The sequence below is a fragment of the Phyllobates terribilis genome, unplaced genomic scaffold (assembly GCF_046119375.1).
Source record: "Phyllobates terribilis strain yellow unplaced genomic scaffold, ASM4611937v1 Scaffold_5__5_contigs__length_657084704, whole genome shotgun sequence".
In the NCBI taxonomy this organism is placed as follows: domain Eukaryota; kingdom Metazoa; phylum Chordata; class Amphibia; order Anura; family Dendrobatidae; genus Phyllobates; species Phyllobates terribilis.
Window position 1 is genome coordinate 615,841,827 of NW_027362765.1, and position 17,583 is coordinate 615,859,409.

Consider the following 17,583-nt stretch of genomic DNA (forward strand, 5'->3'; position numbering starts at 1 on the left):
TGTAGCAGACGACCTCCCACCCGAGAGTCCTCGGGCGGGTTCCTGGCATCAGTCCGACTTATCGGGCTTTTTGTCAACCTCCCATTTGTCCTGACGGAAGTGTTGTTTCCAGGGAGTACGGGATTTCTGGGTGGTCTTTTTCCCGGAAGACGAGGGACGACCCGATCTCCAAGAGGGCTGACGGAACTGTCCCCTAGGCCGAAAGGACAGGCGACCACTACCTGCAATTGACTTGCCAGACGTAGAAGCCGCTACCTTCCGCTGCGGCAAAGCCGAATCCTTGGCCTTTGCCTTGGCAATCAGCTCCGTGAGGTCTGAACCAAAACCACATAGCCCTCAATTTAATAAATACTGAGCATAAAGGACGTAAAAAGTCAAATTTTATACATTACAACAATGTACAGTATAAATAGGTATCATAGGAAACTAACATGACAACAGTGCAAAGTGCCAGGAGCTACGGCGCTCCACAGACGACCATTAAGAGGCAGATATATAAGAGTAAATGGCTACACATTAGATATCTTGTAAAGGGTGCTACATAGTAAGAGTGCACAAAGGGCTATGGTAAGCCACATACAAATAATATAATGGCAGCCAATCCAACAAGAAATCTTACCCAGAGATAGGTCACAAAAAGCTATGGAGCACCGCAAAGATGACATTGACAGCAGGAAAAAGCCTCAATGCACGTGTCGCTCAGGGTGATGTTGCTTTATCAAGAGGCTGGTACAGTGTTGAGGAAAAGGACCTTTAAGTACGACCCAAGAGCGGTCATGTGTCAGTGCATGCAGAGAGAGGAGGATCACCATAGCGCAGGCGCACTGCAGCTCACAATCAAAGGGGAAACAAAACAAAGCGGTAATTATAAGTGAAAAGAATCACCAAACACTATGGAGAATACACGTATTATGATATAAGTGCCGCATGGTATTAACCAAAAAATAGAACATAATAATGAAGAAAAATTACATAAGGAAATATATGTGACATCCAAATACAATAAAGCGTAATAGCAAAAGGGCACAGTACAAAAGCTGAACATAGGGCTAATGGGCATAAATAAATGGCACACAGAAGTACAAATAATAATGATCCACAAAACCAGATGCTTGAAGCTTCCCCAATCGTAAACGAGACGTACATATCAGTCTCACATAGAACTGCACTGAATGAAAGGAGAAAAAATTAGTACAGAATAAACACAAATATAAAATAGATAAAAGAATAAAATTAATTGCCATCAACAAAGTGTATATTAAAGCTCAGAGTCTGCAGGAGAACAAATGAAAGTATATGTATATACATACAGGAGACCTTGCTTATAAAAAGGGTGCGAAGCTTAGAGCTTCATTTAGGCCTCTTTCTGGGCCAGAAGTTTTGAGCTTTGCAGCATTGCCCCTCCGGGAGCCAAGGTGTAACACATCTATTCCACGCACCTTCAATGTCCTTGGGTCCAAATTATGTACGGCTCGGACATGGCGTGCTAGTGTCTTGAGCTCCCGGGGATCATCCACCGTACTGGCCGTGCCAATGTCCCGCGCGTGCTCCCGCACCCTGACTCGCAGCTCTCGCGTAGTCAGTCCAATGTATATCAGGCCGCAGCCACAAGTTGCATAATAGATGACATTGGTGGTGCCACACGAAATGTAATTCGTAATCCTAAATACACAAGAGCCGTCACATGATGCAAAGGATGCACTGCGGAGGACATTGGCGCAGGCAAGACAGTGGCCACAGGGAAAGCAAACCACCGTGGGACCGAAAAGGGTTTGATGGAGCAGGAACATAGTGGCTGGACACCAAGAGATCCCTCAGATTTTTGGCCCGCCGAGCCGTCATCAGTGGGTGATTACCAAGGTGGCATATCAGGGAGGGCTCTGTGCAAAGAATTCCCCAATGTTTAGTCAAAATCTGCCACAAAGAGTCCCATTCGTGATTGAAGGTAGAAATATAGCGGGTAACTTCTTGTTCTTTCACCGCCTCCCCCGAACGGGCTGGGTACAATAACTGGTTACGGAGAGTTCCCCGTGCCCTCCGATAGCCACGGTCGATGCTCCTGTTACTATATCCACGATTCCTAAAACGATCAGCCAGATCTGCGGTCTGTGTCTCAAATTTAGTCAGTGGAGCAGATCCGCCTCATCCTCATCCTAATCGGCGATGAATTAAGTGCGGATTCAGCGTGTATCAAAGCATTTACTGCCGTAGGTTTGCGGTAGACGTCTGGATAGTGGAGTGAGCATCCACCTCCAGAGTGACGTCAAGAAAATCAATGCGTTTAGCATGATGTGTATGAAGTTTGATCCCACGCGAGTTAGAACTGAGTCGCGCCATAAAATTGTCAAGCCCCTTCACCGTCCCCCACCAAAAAAATAAAATGTCATCAATGTATCTCAGCACTCGACCTGGACAATGCCCCGTCTCATGCTGCACATAACACATCTGCATCTCTGGCTGCTGTGGGCATAAAAGGGGACAAACTTATGGTGTGGCCCCCATGCTCCCCTGACCTCAACCCCATTGAGAACCTCTGGAGCATCATCAAAAGGAGTGTCTATGATGGCGGGAGTCAGTTCACATCTAAGCAACAGCTCTGGGAGGGTTTTCTGTCCTCATGCAAAACAATTGAAGCAGAAACCATCCAAAACCTGACAAATTCAATGGACGAGAGAGTTCAGAAGCTCCTTTCGAACAAGGGGTCCTATGTGCAAATGTTACATCAGCTAGAATAAAGTTTTGAGTTGAAAACTGTTTGATTTCAGTTTGTAATAACCTGCTAATGCTTATAATTTCAAAAATGACCATTTTTTTGTTCTTTATTAAAATGAAAAGGTTGAAAACTCTACTGTGCATAATAATTTGGAACATGCATTTTGAGTGCAGTTTGAGTTTTTTATTTTTTAAAAAATATACTGTTATCATAGGCAAAATCCAATCAAGAGATAGAAGTATAGATGCAATAAAATCCAAGTTTATTAACACTAGTCCTTATTGTCTGATGGTACTATTCGGATTGATCTAATTATTTCTGCTTCTGATCTGTGCTCATTAGTGCTTGGAGATTTTATTGAAGTTTTCTACTTTCTACCTAATATAGCCCTGGATTGGAATTATCTCTTTGTATTGTGGTACTAACCATTTTTTAGCCCCGGAGTATTATTTGTTACGATTTGGTGCAATAAGAATTACCCATTTTGGTTTATTTGTGGTACTTCCTGTATTGATACGCACTGAGCACAAGTCACTTTAATCCACAGGCTAACTGATGATTTATACATGAATGTGGCTATATATAAATTCCAACAATTACATATACCAATTGTTACTGTGGGTACCTTCACTTTCTACTTCTCCTATATATATTTTTTTATCAGAACCCCTTTAAATAATTTTTCGAATAAACTTGGATTTTATTGCATCTATACTTCTATCTCTTGATTGGATTTTGTTTAAAATGAAGTATTGCGCTTAATAGGCCTTCCTTCTCTCGGATGAGTTTGTTATCATAGGCAGTTTGTACAAAAACCTTTCAATTGTACTCTAATAGTTATTTGACTGGAAAATTACAATGACTGCAATTCATATAGGTAATTTGGGAAAATCTGAGAAAATATTATTTGCATAATAATTTGGAACACAGTGTATATGATGGAAAAACTCAACAAGGGGCTTGAGATGTCTGTCAATGTATTTGCATATCAATTCACATAGGCCTACCAAATCAGGCATGATCGGACATCCCGGGGGGCTGACAGCATCCTTCTGGATCTTCTGCTGTTGGGTTAAAAGACAATTTAGTATAGGTGTTGAACCCCGTAATTGGCCGAAGTGCCTACTTTTCATATTTGGAACAGGGCACACCACTATGTTGCCTCCCTTGTCCGCCGGTTTAAAGAACACGTCTCGAAGAGACTGCAACTATTGAATGGCTACACGTTGGAAGTGTGTCAAATTTTCAAATCTCAAGCGTGTGGAGAGACATTTAAGGTCCTCCGTGACCAATCGCACAAATATCTCCAGAGCCGGACTGAGGGAAAACTGTGGATTTAGGGTACAATTATTATAATGACCCACCTGTTGAAAGAGTTCCCTGCTCCAAAAGGAGGTCCTCTAAATTTTGTAGGGCCTCTTCCACCGCAGCGCTCATAGGGTCTCCTTCACCACGCGACCTGGAATGGAGTTTATGGAGAATCAGTTTGCAGGCAAACATGTGGAAGTTCTAGAGAGCAGTGAAAAAAAGAATGGCATTTGTTGATGAAAATGATAGGCCACTCCCAAGAACCTCCACCTGTGCAGCAGATTGTATATGTGTAGATAGGTTAATGATACGGAGCCCCCCCTGGGATACACCAACTTGGAATGGAGTCGTCTGTTTCCTTCTGGACCCTTTGTGGGGGGTAGGTGGGTTGTCTGACATGAGAGCCTGATGGCTCCAGAGGGAAACGGTCATCTGTAGACATCAATGACGCTGTTGATACCGAACGTGAGCGGAAATAGTTGCTGTTCTTATTTTTTGCGGGTCGAGTTGTACTTTTCAACGCCATTACTAGTTTACTAGTTTTACCATATCGTGTACGAGAAAACGGGAAAAAAATTCCAAGTGCGGTGAAATTGCAAAAAAAGTGCAATACCACAGATGTTTGGGTTTTTTTTACCACGTTCACTGAATGCTAAAACTGACCTGCCATTATTATTCTCCAGGTAGTGAAAAGTAGTGAAAAAAAATTCCAAAGTTTGGTAAAAAAAAAATGGCGCAATTTTCCAAGACCCGTAGCGTCTCCATTTTTCGGGATCTGGGGCTGGGTGAGGGCTTATTTTTTGCGCACCGAGCTGAAGTTTTTATTGATACCATTTTGGGGTAGATCCAATGTTTTGATCGCCTATTATTGCATTTTATTGCAATGTCGCGGCGACCAAAAAACATAATTCGGGCGTTTAGAATTTTTTCCTCGTTACGCCGTTTACCGATCGGAATAATTCTTTTTTTATATTGATAGATCGGGCGATTCTGAAAGAGGCGATACCAAATATGTGTATGTGGGGATTTTTTTTTATTATTTTATTTTGAATGGGGCGAAAGGGGGGTGATTTAAACTTTTATATTTTTTACATTTTTCTAATATTTTTAAAAACTTTTTGCTTGCTTCTATAGTCTCCATAGGAGACTAGAAGCATCACTTATCTGATCGCCTCTGCTACATACAGATGATCAGCAGATCACCTGTATGTAGCAGAAATGGTCCCGTGCTATGAGCGCCGACCACTAGGTGGTGCTCCTAGCGACCAGCTCATGACAACCACTAGAGTCTGCTGCAGACCCAGGGTTGTCATGACTACCCATCGGTGACCCACGATCACGTGACGGGGTCACCGATGGACGGGGTAAGTGACGCGCTTCCGGGGCGGCGCTGTTAAATGCCGCTGTCAGAGATTGACAGCGGCATTTAACATGTTAACAGCCACGGGTGGATCGCGATTCCACCCGCGGCTGTTGCGGGCACATGTCAGCTGTAAGAATCAGCTGACATGTGCTCGGTTCAGTGCAGGCTCAGCGCCGGAGCCCTCACTGAACCGGGGGATTACAGCCTGTGCGTACTAATATGTCACAGGCTGTAAAGTGGTTAATATACTGTGTCCAACATATCCCTCCATTTAATATAAGTGGTCACATATAGCCCTCCACATAATATAATGGGTACCACATAGCTCTCCAATTAATATAAAGGGCCCCGCATGGCACTAAATGTAATATAATGACCCCATATACCCTTTCAATTAATATAATGGGCCCCACATAGCCCTCCATTTAATGTAATGGGTACCACATAGCCCTCAAATTAATATAATGGATCCGACATAGCCCTTCAATTAATGGAATGGGCACCATATAGCTTTACATATAAAATAATGGGCCAAATATAGCCCTCCTTTTAAAGTTATGGGCCCCACATGGATTTTCTAATACTATATTGGGACCCACATAGCCCTCCATTCAATATAAGGGGTCACATATAGCCCTCCACATAATATAATGGGTACCACATAGCTCTCCATTTAATATAAAGAGCCCAGCATGGCACTAAATTTAATATAACGACCTCATATACCCTTTCATTGAATATGATGGGCCCCACATAGCCCTCCATTTAATGTAATGGGTACCACATAGTCCCCAAATATAACCCTCCATTTAATGTTATGGGTCCAATATGGATTTTCTTATAATATATTGGGACCCAAATAGCCCTCTATTCAATAAGAGGTCAAATATAGCCCTCCATTTATTATAATGTGCCATACATAGCCTTCTATTTAATATGTGACCCACAAAACCCTTCATTTAATACAATGGGACCCAAGTAGCCCTGCAATTAGTATAATGGGTCCCACAGAAAACTCTTATTTAATATAATGGGATCTGCATTGCATTCTATTTATTATTTATAATGAGACACGCACAGCCCTCCATTTAATATAGTAGACCCCACATAGTCTTCCATTTAGTATAATGGGCGCAGCTTTAGCCATTCATATAATATCACGGGACCCACATAGTCTTCCATTTAATATAAGGGGACACATATAGGCCTCCACGTAATATAATGGGCCCCACATAGCACTAAATTTAATAACGGGCAGTATACCCTATCATTTAATATACCGTATTTTTCGGACTATAAGACGCACCGGACCATAAGACGCACCTAGGTTTTAGAGGAAAATAGAAAACAAATGTAAGCAAAAAATGTGGTCATGAAGCACTGTTAAGGGGGAGGGGGTCTGCTGCTGACACTGTTATAGGGGTAATGTACCCCAATTCTGTTAATATCCCCCATCCAGGTATATATGGCCCCGCTCTTCCTATTATATGTAGTCCCCATCCCCATCCTGGCATACATGGCACCCCTGAGCCCCATCCATGTATGCATGGCACCCCTCATCCCTCTTGCTGATATGCATGGCACCCCTCATCCTGGTATGCATGGTCACCCCCTCATCCCTTTTCCTGGTATGCATGGCCCCCCTCATCCCTCTTCCTGGTATGCATGCCACCACTGATCCCTATCCTGGTATGCATGGCACACCTGATCCCCATCCTGGTATGCAAGGCACCCCTGATCTCCATCCTGGTATGCAAGACATTCCTCATCCTGGTATGCATGGCACCCCTCATCCTTATCCTGGTATGCATGGCCCCCCTCATAACTATCCAGGTATGCAAGGCATCCCTCATCCCTATCCTGGTATGCATGGCACCCCTCATCCCTTTTCCTGGTACACATGACCCCTTCATCCTAGTATGCATGGCCCCCCTCATGCCTCTATTCATGGCAACCCTCATCCTTGTATGCATGGCACCCCTCATCCTTGTATGCATGGCACCCCTCATCCTTGTATGCATAGCATCCCTCTTCCTGGTATGCATAGCACCCCTCATCCTTATCCTAGCATGCATGGCCCCTCTCATACCTATCCTGGTATTCAAGGCATCCCTCATCCCCATCCTGGTATGCATGGCACCCCTCATCCCTCTTCCTAGTATGCATGGCCCCTTCATCCCTCTTCCTGGTATGCATGGCAACCCTCATCCCTCATCCTTGTATGCATGGCACTCTTCATCCTTGTATGCATGGCACCCCTCATCCCTCATCCTTGTATGCATAGCACCCCTCATCCCTCTTCCTGGTATGCATGGCACCGCCCATCCCTAATCCAGGTATGTATGGCTCCATTCATCCCTCTTCCTGGTATGCATGGCTTCCCCCATCCCTTTCTGGTATGAATGCCCCATGGGCGTGGGGAGCAGTGAATATTCATTTTCTTTAGCAGCAGGCACACGCAGGAGCTGCTGCAGCAGCTAGCCCCTGCCTACTGTGCCCGCTCCTCCACAGTGTGTGTGTGTGGTTATATATATACATATACACACACACCACATTCGGACTATAAGAAGCATCCCCCACTTTCCTCCAAATTTTTTAAGGAAAAAAGTGTGCTTTATAGCCCCATATAGATTTACTTATGATATAATGGCACCCACATAGCCCTCCATTCAATAAAAGGGATGTGCCCTACATAGGATTCCATTTAATATAATTGGAACCACAAAAACCTTCACTTAATATAATGGACCCCATTTGGCCCAAAATTCAATATAATGGACCCCACAAAGATCTACCTATATTATAAAGAGCCCTACACAATCCTCTATTTAGTACAATGGGCCCCACGTAGCCATGCAATTATTATAATGGGCCTTGCATAGCCCTCCATTTAATATAATGTGCCCCACATGCTATTCCATATAAAAGGCCACACAGAGCCTTCCCCTTTGTCATTGCAGTACCACCGAAGCACACCGTTTCCCGTTGGCGTGCCACCGGAGAACACCCTTTCCCGTTGGAGTGCCACCAGAGAACACACTTTCCCGTTGGAGTGCCACCAGAGAACACACTTTCCCGTTGGAGTGCCACAGGAGCACACCCTTTACCGCTGGAATGCCACTGGAGCACATCCTTTCCCGTTTTTTCACCTAACCCTCCATTCAATATAAAAGATCCTATATAGCCCTCCATTTATTAGAATACTCCCTATATAGCCTTCCCTTTAATATAATGGCACCCACAAAACCCTTCCTTTAATATAATGGGCCCACATAGCCCTCAATTTAATAAAATGGGTCCCACATAGCCCAACATTTAATATAATCGGCCCCACATAGCTATCAATTTATTGTAATGGGCACCACATAGTACTCAATTTATTATATGGGCCCAACATAGCACTCCATGAAATATAATGGGCCCTATACAGCCCTTCATGTAATAGTGGAGCCCCCATAACCCTCCATTTAAAATAATGGACCCCACATAGTCTTTCATTTAATATAATGGGCGCCACATAGCTATTCATATAATATCACGGGACTCACATAGCCTTCCATTTAATATAAGGGGACACATATAGTCCTCCACGTAATATAATGGGCCCCACATGGCACTAAATTTAATAATGGCCCGCATATCCTCTCAATTAATATACCAAAATGGGCCCCACATAGCCCTCCATTTAATGTACTGAGCACCACATAGCCCTCAATTTATTAAAGTAGGTCCCACATATCCCTTCAATTAATGTATTGGGTACCACATAGCAGTATATATAATATAATGGGTCCTACCTACTCCTCCATTTAATATAATGGACCCCACATAGATTTTCTTATAATATATTGGCACCCACATAGCCATCCATTCAATATAAGGGATTCCAAATAGCCCTCCGTATAACAGGCCACGCATAGCCTTCCTTTTGTAATTGCAGTGCCACCTGAGCACACCCTTTCCCGTTGACGTGCCACAGGAGCACACTCTCCCTTTGCCGTGCCACTGGAGCACGCATTTTCCCGTTGGCATGCCACCCAAGCACACTTTTCCCGATGGCGTGCCACCGGAGCACACTCTTTCCCGTTGGCGTGCCACCGGAGCACACCTTTTACCATTGGCGTGCCACCGAAGGACACCTTTTACAGTTGGCATGTCAACGAAGCACACCCTTTCCCGTTGGGAGTGCCACCTGAGCACACCCTTTCCCATTGACGTGCCACGGGAGCACACTCTCTCGTTGCCGAGCCACTGGAACACACATTTTGCCGTTGGCATGCCAACCAAGCACACCCTTTCCCGTTGGTGTGCCACCGCAGCACACCTTTTACCGTTGACATGTCAACGAAGCACACCCTTTCCCGTTGGGAGTGCCACCGGAGTACACCCTTTCCTATTGGGAGTGCCACCGAGCACACCTCTTCCCGTTGGGAGTGCCACCGAATCACACCCTTTCCCACTGGCGTGCTCCCGAAGCACACCCTCTCCCATTGCCGTGCCACCGGAGCATACCCGCTCCTGTTGGCGTGCCACCGGTGTACACTTTCCCGTTGGCCTTCCACCGGAGCACACCCTTTCCCTTGGTCTGCCACCGGAGAACACCCTCTCCGTTGTAGTAACACCGGAGAACACCCTTTCCCGTTGGGAGTGCCACTGAAGCACACCCTTTTCCCGTAGGAGTGCCAAAGGAGCACACCCTTTACCGTTGGCATGCCACCGGAGTACATCCTTTCCCGTTTATTCACCTAACCCTCCATTCAATATAAAGGATCCGATATAGCCCTCCATTTATTAGAATACGCTCTATGTAAATGTTTTTTCCCAGCAATATGCGCTCCTGAAGGATGATGATGGAACTTGATATTCGGATTCAAAGAATTTTTATTTCAAACTAAAATACAACTGATTGGATTTACATGCTTTACCTCAAGATACCAAATAGGTGAGTGGATTTATACTGAGTATATACCCTTGGAATCTAACTACTACACTTAGAAGCCTGCGCTTCCTATTTTCTCTCCCTACAATCCCCTCTTGTTTCATAGAATACGCTCTACATAGCCTTCCCTTTAATATAATGGTACCCACAAAATCCTTCATTTAATATAATGGGCACACATAGTCCTCAATTTAATAAAATGGGTCCCACATAGCCCAACATTTAATATAATGGGCCCCACATAGCTTTACATATAATAAAAAGGACCCTTCAAAACCCTCCATTTAATACAGTGGGCCACATGTAGCCCTGCAAGTACTATAATGGGTCCCACAAAGAACTCCATTTAATATAATAGGACCTATATAGCTTTCTATTTAATATAATGGGCACCACATAGCTTTACATATAATATGGGCCCCACAAAACCCTTCATTCAATATAATGTGCCCCACATAGCTCTCAATTTATTGTAATGGCCACACATAGCCCTCAATTTATTATATAGGCCCCACATAGCCCTCCATTTAATATAATGGGCCCCATACAGCCCTCCATTTAATATACTGAGTCCAACATAGTCCTCCATTTAATATAAGGGGTCACATATAGCCCTCCACATAATATAATGGGTACCACATAGCTCTCTATTTAATATAAAGGGCCCCACAAGGCACTCAATTTAATATAACGGCCCCATATACCCTTTTGTTTAATATAATGGGACCCACATAGCCCTCCATTTAATGTGTATCACATAGCCCTCAAATTAATATAATGGATCCGACATAGCCCTTCAATTAATGGAATGGCACCACATAGCTTTACATATAAAATAATGGGCCAAATATAACCCTCAATTTAATGTTATGGGCACCAACATTGGTTTTATAATATATTGGGACCCACATAGCCCTCCATTCAACATTAAGGGGTTCCACATAGCCCGCCATTTATTATAATGTTCCCTACATTACCTTCCATTTAATGCATTGTGACCCACAAAACCCTTCATGTAATACAATGGCCCCCACGTAGTACTGCAATTAATGTAATGGGTCCCACAAAGAATTCCCATTTAATATTATGGGATCTGCATAGCTTTCTATTTCTTATAATGGGACCTGCATAGCCCTCCATTTAATATAGTGGACCCCACATAACCCTCCATTTAAAATAATGAACCCCACAGTCTTCTATTTAATATAATTGGCGCCACATAGCTATGCATATAATATCACGGGACCCACATAGCCTTCCATTTATTATAAGGGGACACATATAGGCCTCCACGTAGTATAATGGGCCCACCATGACACTAAATTTAATAATGGTCCGTATACCTTATCACTTAATATACCGTAATGTGCCCCAGATAGCCCTCCATTTAATGTATTGAGCACCACATAGCCCTTAATTTAATACAGTCGGTCCCATATAGCCCTTCAATTAATGAATTGGGCACCACATAGCTTTATATATAATATAATGGGTCCTACCTACCCCTCCATTTAATATAATGGGCCCTACATAGATTTTCTTATAATATATTGGCACCCTCATATCTCTCCATTCAATATAAGGGGTCCCAAATAGCCCTCCATTTATTACAATGTGCCCTACATAGCATTGCATTTGATATAATTGGAACCAAACAGCCCTCCATATAACAGGCCATACAGTCTTCCCTTTGTCATTGCAGTGCGACCGGAGCACACCCATTCTCATTGACGTGCCACGGGAGCACACTCTCTCCTGTTGGCGTGACACCAGAGCACACACTTTCGCATTGGCATGCCACACGAGCACACACATTTCCGTTAGTGTGCCACCGAAGCACACTCTTTCCCGTTGGCGTGCCACCGGAGACCACCCTTTCCCGTTGGTGTGCCACCGGAGCACACCTTTTACTGTTGGCGTGTCACCAAAGCATACATTTTCCCGTTGGGAGTACCACCAGAGCACACCCTTTCCCGTTGGGAGTGCCACCGGAGCACACCTTTTCCCGATGGGAGTGCCACCGAAGCATACCCTATCCCGTTGGCTTGCCACCGGAGCACACCCTTTCACGTTGGCCTGCCACCGAAGCACACCCTTAACCGTTGGTGTGCCACCGGAGCACACCCTTTCCCGTTGGGAGTGCCAACGGAGCACACCCTTTCCTGTTGGGAGTGCCACCGGAGCACACCCTTTCCCGTTGGTAGTGCCACCGAAGCACACACTTTCCCGTTGGCCTGCCACCGGAGCACACCCTTTCACGTTGGCCTGCCACCGAGGCACACCCTTACCCGTTGGTGTGCCACCGGAGCATACCATTCCCGTTTTACCACCGGTGCACCACTTTTGGGCTTTTTAGCTTGCTACCGGGGTGCATTTTTTGGCCTTTTTGCTTACCACCGGGGCCGCCCATCATGGGCTTTATAGCCTACAACATGGGTGCATTTTTTGGCCTTTTCGCTAACCACCGGGGCCGCCCATCATGGGCTTTTTAGCCTACAACCGGGGTGCATTTTTTGGCCTTTTTGATTACCACCGGGGCCGCCCATCATGGGCTTTTTAGCCTACAACCGGGGTGCCTTTTTGCTTACCACCGGGGCCGCCCATCATGGGCATTTTAGCCTACAACCGGGGTGCATTTTTTTTTGCCTTTTTGCTTACCACCGGGGCCGCCCATCATGGGCTTTTTAGCCTACAACCGGGGTGCCTTTTTTTTTTTTGCCTTTTTGCTTACCACCGGGGCCGCCCATCGTGGGCTTTATAGCCTACAACCGGGGTGCATTTTTTGGCCTTTTTGCTTACCACCGGGGCCGCCCATCATGGGCTTTTTAGCCTACAACCGGGGTGCCTTTTTTTTTTTTTGCCTTTTTGCTTACCACCGGGGCCGCCCATCATGGGCATTTTAGCCTACAACCGGGGTGCCTTTTTTTTGCCTTTTTGCTTACCACCGGGGCCACCCATCATGGGCTTTTTGGCCTACAACCGAGGTGCATTTTTTTGGCCTTTTTGCTTACCACCGGGGCCGCCCATCATGGGCATTTTAGCCTACAACCGGGGTGCATTTTTTTGGCCTTTTTGCTTACCACAGGGGCCACCCATCATGGGCTTTTTAGCCTACAACCGGGGTGCCTTTTTTTTTTTTTTTGCTTACCACCGGGGCCGCCCATCATGGGCTTTTTAGCCTACAACCGGGGTGCATTCTTTGGCCTTTTTACTTACCACCGGGGCCGCCCATCATGGGCTTCTTAGCCTACAACCGGGGTGCCTTTTTTTTTTGCCTTTTTGCTTACCACCGGGGCCGCCCATCATGGGCTTTTTAGCCTACAACCGGGGTGCCTTTTTTTTTGCCTTTTTGCTTACCACCGAGGCCGCCCATCATGGGCTTTTTAGCCTACTACAGGGGTGCCTTTTTTTGCCTTTTTGCTTACCACCGAGGCCGCCCATCATGAGCTTTTTAGCCTACAACCGGGGTGCCTTTTTTTTTGCCTTTTTGCTTACCACCGAGGCCGCCCATCATGGGCTTTTTAGCATACAACCGGGGTGCACTTTTTGCTTACCACCAGGGCCACCCATTATGGGCTTTTTAGCCTACAACCGGGGTGCCTTTTTTTTGCCTTTTTGCTTACCACCGGGGCCGCCCATCATGGGCTTTTTAGCCTACAACCGGGGTGCACTTTTTGCTTACCACCAGGGCCACCCATTATGGGCTTTTTAGCCTACAACCGGGGTGCCTTTTTTTTTGCCTTTTTGCTTACCACCGGGGCCGCCCATCATGGGCTTTTTAGCCTACAACCGGGGTGCACTTTTTGCTTACCACCAGGGCCGCCCATTATGGGCTTTTTAGCCTACAACCGGGGTGCCTTTTTTTTTTGCCTTTTTGCTTACCACCGGGGCCGCCCATCATGGGCTTTTTCATTGACGTGCCACGGGAGCACACTCTCTCCTGTTGGCGTGACACCAGAGCACACACTTTCGCATTGGCATGCCACACGAGCACACACATTTCCGTTAGTGTGCCACCGAAGCACACTCTTTCCCGTTGGCGTGCCACCGGAGACCACCCTTTCCCGTTGGTGTGCCACCGGAGCACACCTTTTACTGTTGGCGTGTCACCAAAGCATACATTTTCCCGTTGGGAGTACCACCAGAGCACACCCTTTCCCGTTGGGAGTGCCACCGGAGCACACCTTTTCCCGATGGGAGTGCCACCGAAGCATACCCTATCCCGTTGGCTTGCCACCGGAGCACACCCTTTCACGTTGGCCTGCCACCGAAGCACACCCTTAACCGTTGGTGTGCCACCGGAGCACACCCTTTCCCGTTGGGAGTGCCAACGGAGCACACCCTTTCCTGTTGGGAGTGCCACCGGAGCACACCCTTTCCCGTTGGTAGTGCCACCGAAGCACACACTTTCCCGTTGGCCTGCCACCGGAGCACACCCTTTCACGTTGGCCTGCCACCGAGGCACACCCTTACCCGTTGGTGTGCCACCGGAGCATACCATTCCCGTTTTACCACCGGTGCACCACTTTTGGGCTTTTTAGCTTGCTACCGGGGTGCATTTTTTGGCCTTTTTGCTTACCACCGGGGCCGCCCATCATGGGCTTTATAGCCTACAACCGGGGTGCATTTTTTGGCCTTTTCGCTAACCACCGGGGCCGCCCATCATGGGCTTTTTAGCCTACAACCAGGGTGCATTTTTTGGCCTTTTTGATTACCACCGGGGCCGCCCATCATGGGCTTTTTAGCCTACAACCGGGGTGCCTTTTTGCTTACCACCGGGGCCGCCCATCATGGGCATTTTAGCCTACAACCGGGGTGCATTTTTTTTTGCCTTTTTGCTTACCACCGGGGCCGCCCATCATGGGCTTTTTAGCCTACAACCGGGGTGCCTTTTTTTTTTTTGCCTTTTTGCTTACCACCGGGGCCGCCCATCGTGGGCTTTATAGCCTACAACCGGGGTGCATTTTTTGGCCTTTTTGCTTACCACCGGGGCCGCCCATCATGGGCTTTTTAGCCTACAACCGGGGTGCCTTTTTTTTTTTTTGCCTTTTTGCTTACCACCGGGGCCGCCCATCATGGGCATTTTAGCCTACAACCGGGGTGCCTTTTTTTTGCCTTTTTGCTTACCACCGGGGCCACCCATCATGGGCTTTTTGGCCTACAACCGAGGTGCATTTTTTTGGCCTTTTTGATTACCACCGGGGCCGCCCATCATGGGCATTTTAGCCTACTACCGGGGTGCATTTTTTTTGGCCTTTTTGCTTACCACCGGGGCAGCCCATCATGGGCTTTTTAGCCTACAACCGGGGTGCGTTTTTTTTTTTTTTTTTGCCTTTTTGCTTACCACCGGGGCCGCCCATTATGGGCTTTTTAGCCTACAACCGGGGTGCCTTTTTTTTTGCCTTTTTGCTTACCACCGGGGCTGCCCATCATGGGCTTTTTAGCCTACAACCGGGGTGCATTCTTTGGCCTTTTTACTTACCACCGGGGCCGCCCATCATGGGCTTCTTAGCCTACAACCGGGGTGCCTTTTTTTTTGCCTTTTTGCTTACCACCGGGGCCGCCCATCATGGGCTTTTTAGCCTACAACCGGGGTGCATTCTTTGGCCTTTTTACTTACCACCGGGGCCGCCCATCATGGGCTTCTTAGCCTACAACCGGGGTGCCTTTTTTTTTGCCTTTTTGCTTACCACCGAGGCCGCCCATCATGGGCTTTTTAGCATACAACCGGGGTGCACTTTTTGCTTACCACCAGGGCCACCCATTATGGGCTTTTAGCCTACAACCGGGGTGCCTTTTTTTTGCCTTTTTGCTTACCACCGGGGCCGCCCATCATGGGCTTTTTAGCCTACAACCGGGGTGCACTTTTTGCTTACCACCAGGGCCACCCATTATGGGCTTTTTAGCCTACAACCGGGGTGCCTTTTTTTTTGCCTTTTTGCTTACCACCGGGGCCGCCCATCATGGGCTTTTTAGCCTACAACCGGGGTGCACTTTTTGATTACCACCAGGGCCGCCCATTATGGGCTTTTTAGCCTACAACCGGGGTGCCTTTTTTTTTTGCCTTTTTGCTTACCACCGGGGCCGCCCATCATGGGCTTTTTAGCCTACAACCGGGGTGCCTTTTTGCTTACCACCGGGGCCGCCCATCATGGGCATTTTAGCCTACAACCGGGGTGCATTTTTTTTTGCCTTTTTGCTTACCACCGGGGCCGGCCATCATGGGCTTTTTAGCCTACAACCGGGGTGCCTTTTTTTTTTTTGCCTTTTTGCTTACCACCGGGGCCGCCCATCGTGGGCTTTTTAGCCTACAACCGGGGTGCATTTTTTGGCCTTTTTGCTTACCACCGGGGCCGCCCATCATGGGCTTTTTAGCCTACAACCGGGGTGCCTTTTTTTTTTTTGCCTTTTTGCTTACCACCGGGGCCGCCCATCATGGGCTTTTTAGCCTACAACCGGGGTGCATTTTTTGGCCTTTTTGCTTACCACCGGGGCCGCCCATCATGGGCATTTTAGCCTACAACCGGGGTGCCTTTTTTTTGCCTTTTTGCTTACCACCGGGGCCGCCCATCATGGGCTTTTTAGCCTACAACCGGGGTGCCTTTTTGCTTACCACCAGGGCCGCCCATTATGGGCTTTTTAGCCTACAACCGGGGTGCCTTTTTTTTGCCTTTTTGCTTACCACCGGGGCCACCCATCATGGGCTTTTTGGCCTACAACCGAGGTGCATTTTTTTGGCCTTTTTGCTTACCACCGGGGCCGCCCATCATGGGCATTTTAGCCTACAACCGGGGTGCATTTTTTTGGCCTTTTTGCTTACCACCGGGGCAGCCCATCATGGGCTTTTTAGCCTACAACCGGGGTGCGTTTTTTTTTTTTTTTTTTTGCCTTTTTGCTTACCACCGGGGCCGCCCATCATGGGCTTTTTAGCCTACAACCGGGGTGCAGTTTTTGCTTACCACCAGGGCCGCCCATTATGGGCTTTTTAGCCTACAACCGGGGTGCCTTTTTTTTTGCCTTTTTGCTTACCACCGGGGCTGCCCATCATGGGCTTTTTAGCCTACAACCGGGGTGCCTTTTTTTTTCCCTTTTTACTTACCACCGGGGCCACCCATCATGGGCTTTTTGGCCTACAACCGAGGTGCATTTTTTTGGCCTTTTTGCTTACCACCGGGGCCGCCCATCATGGGCTTTTTAGCCTACAACCGGGGTGCCTTTTTGCTTACCACCAGGGCCGCCCATTATGGGCTTTTTAGCCTA

At 47.0% G+C, this 17,583-nt stretch overlaps 1 long non-coding RNA gene across 3 annotated transcripts in view; it reads right to left on the reverse strand.

Moving 5' to 3' along the window:
* Window positions 1-359: 359 nt before the first annotated feature.
* The window catches only part of LOC141273760 (uncharacterized), a 42,803-nt gene continuing 25,579 nt past the window's right edge, over window positions 360-17,583 (reverse strand). For all 3 annotated transcript variants that reach the window (XR_012322134.1, XR_012322136.1, XR_012322135.1), the window contains 2 exons: window positions 4,078-4,172; window positions 360-3,777 (listed from right to left, as the gene is read on the reverse strand). This is a non-coding gene — a long non-coding RNA (uncharacterized lncRNA). The remainder of the gene's footprint in view (window positions 3,778-4,077; window positions 4,173-17,583) is intronic.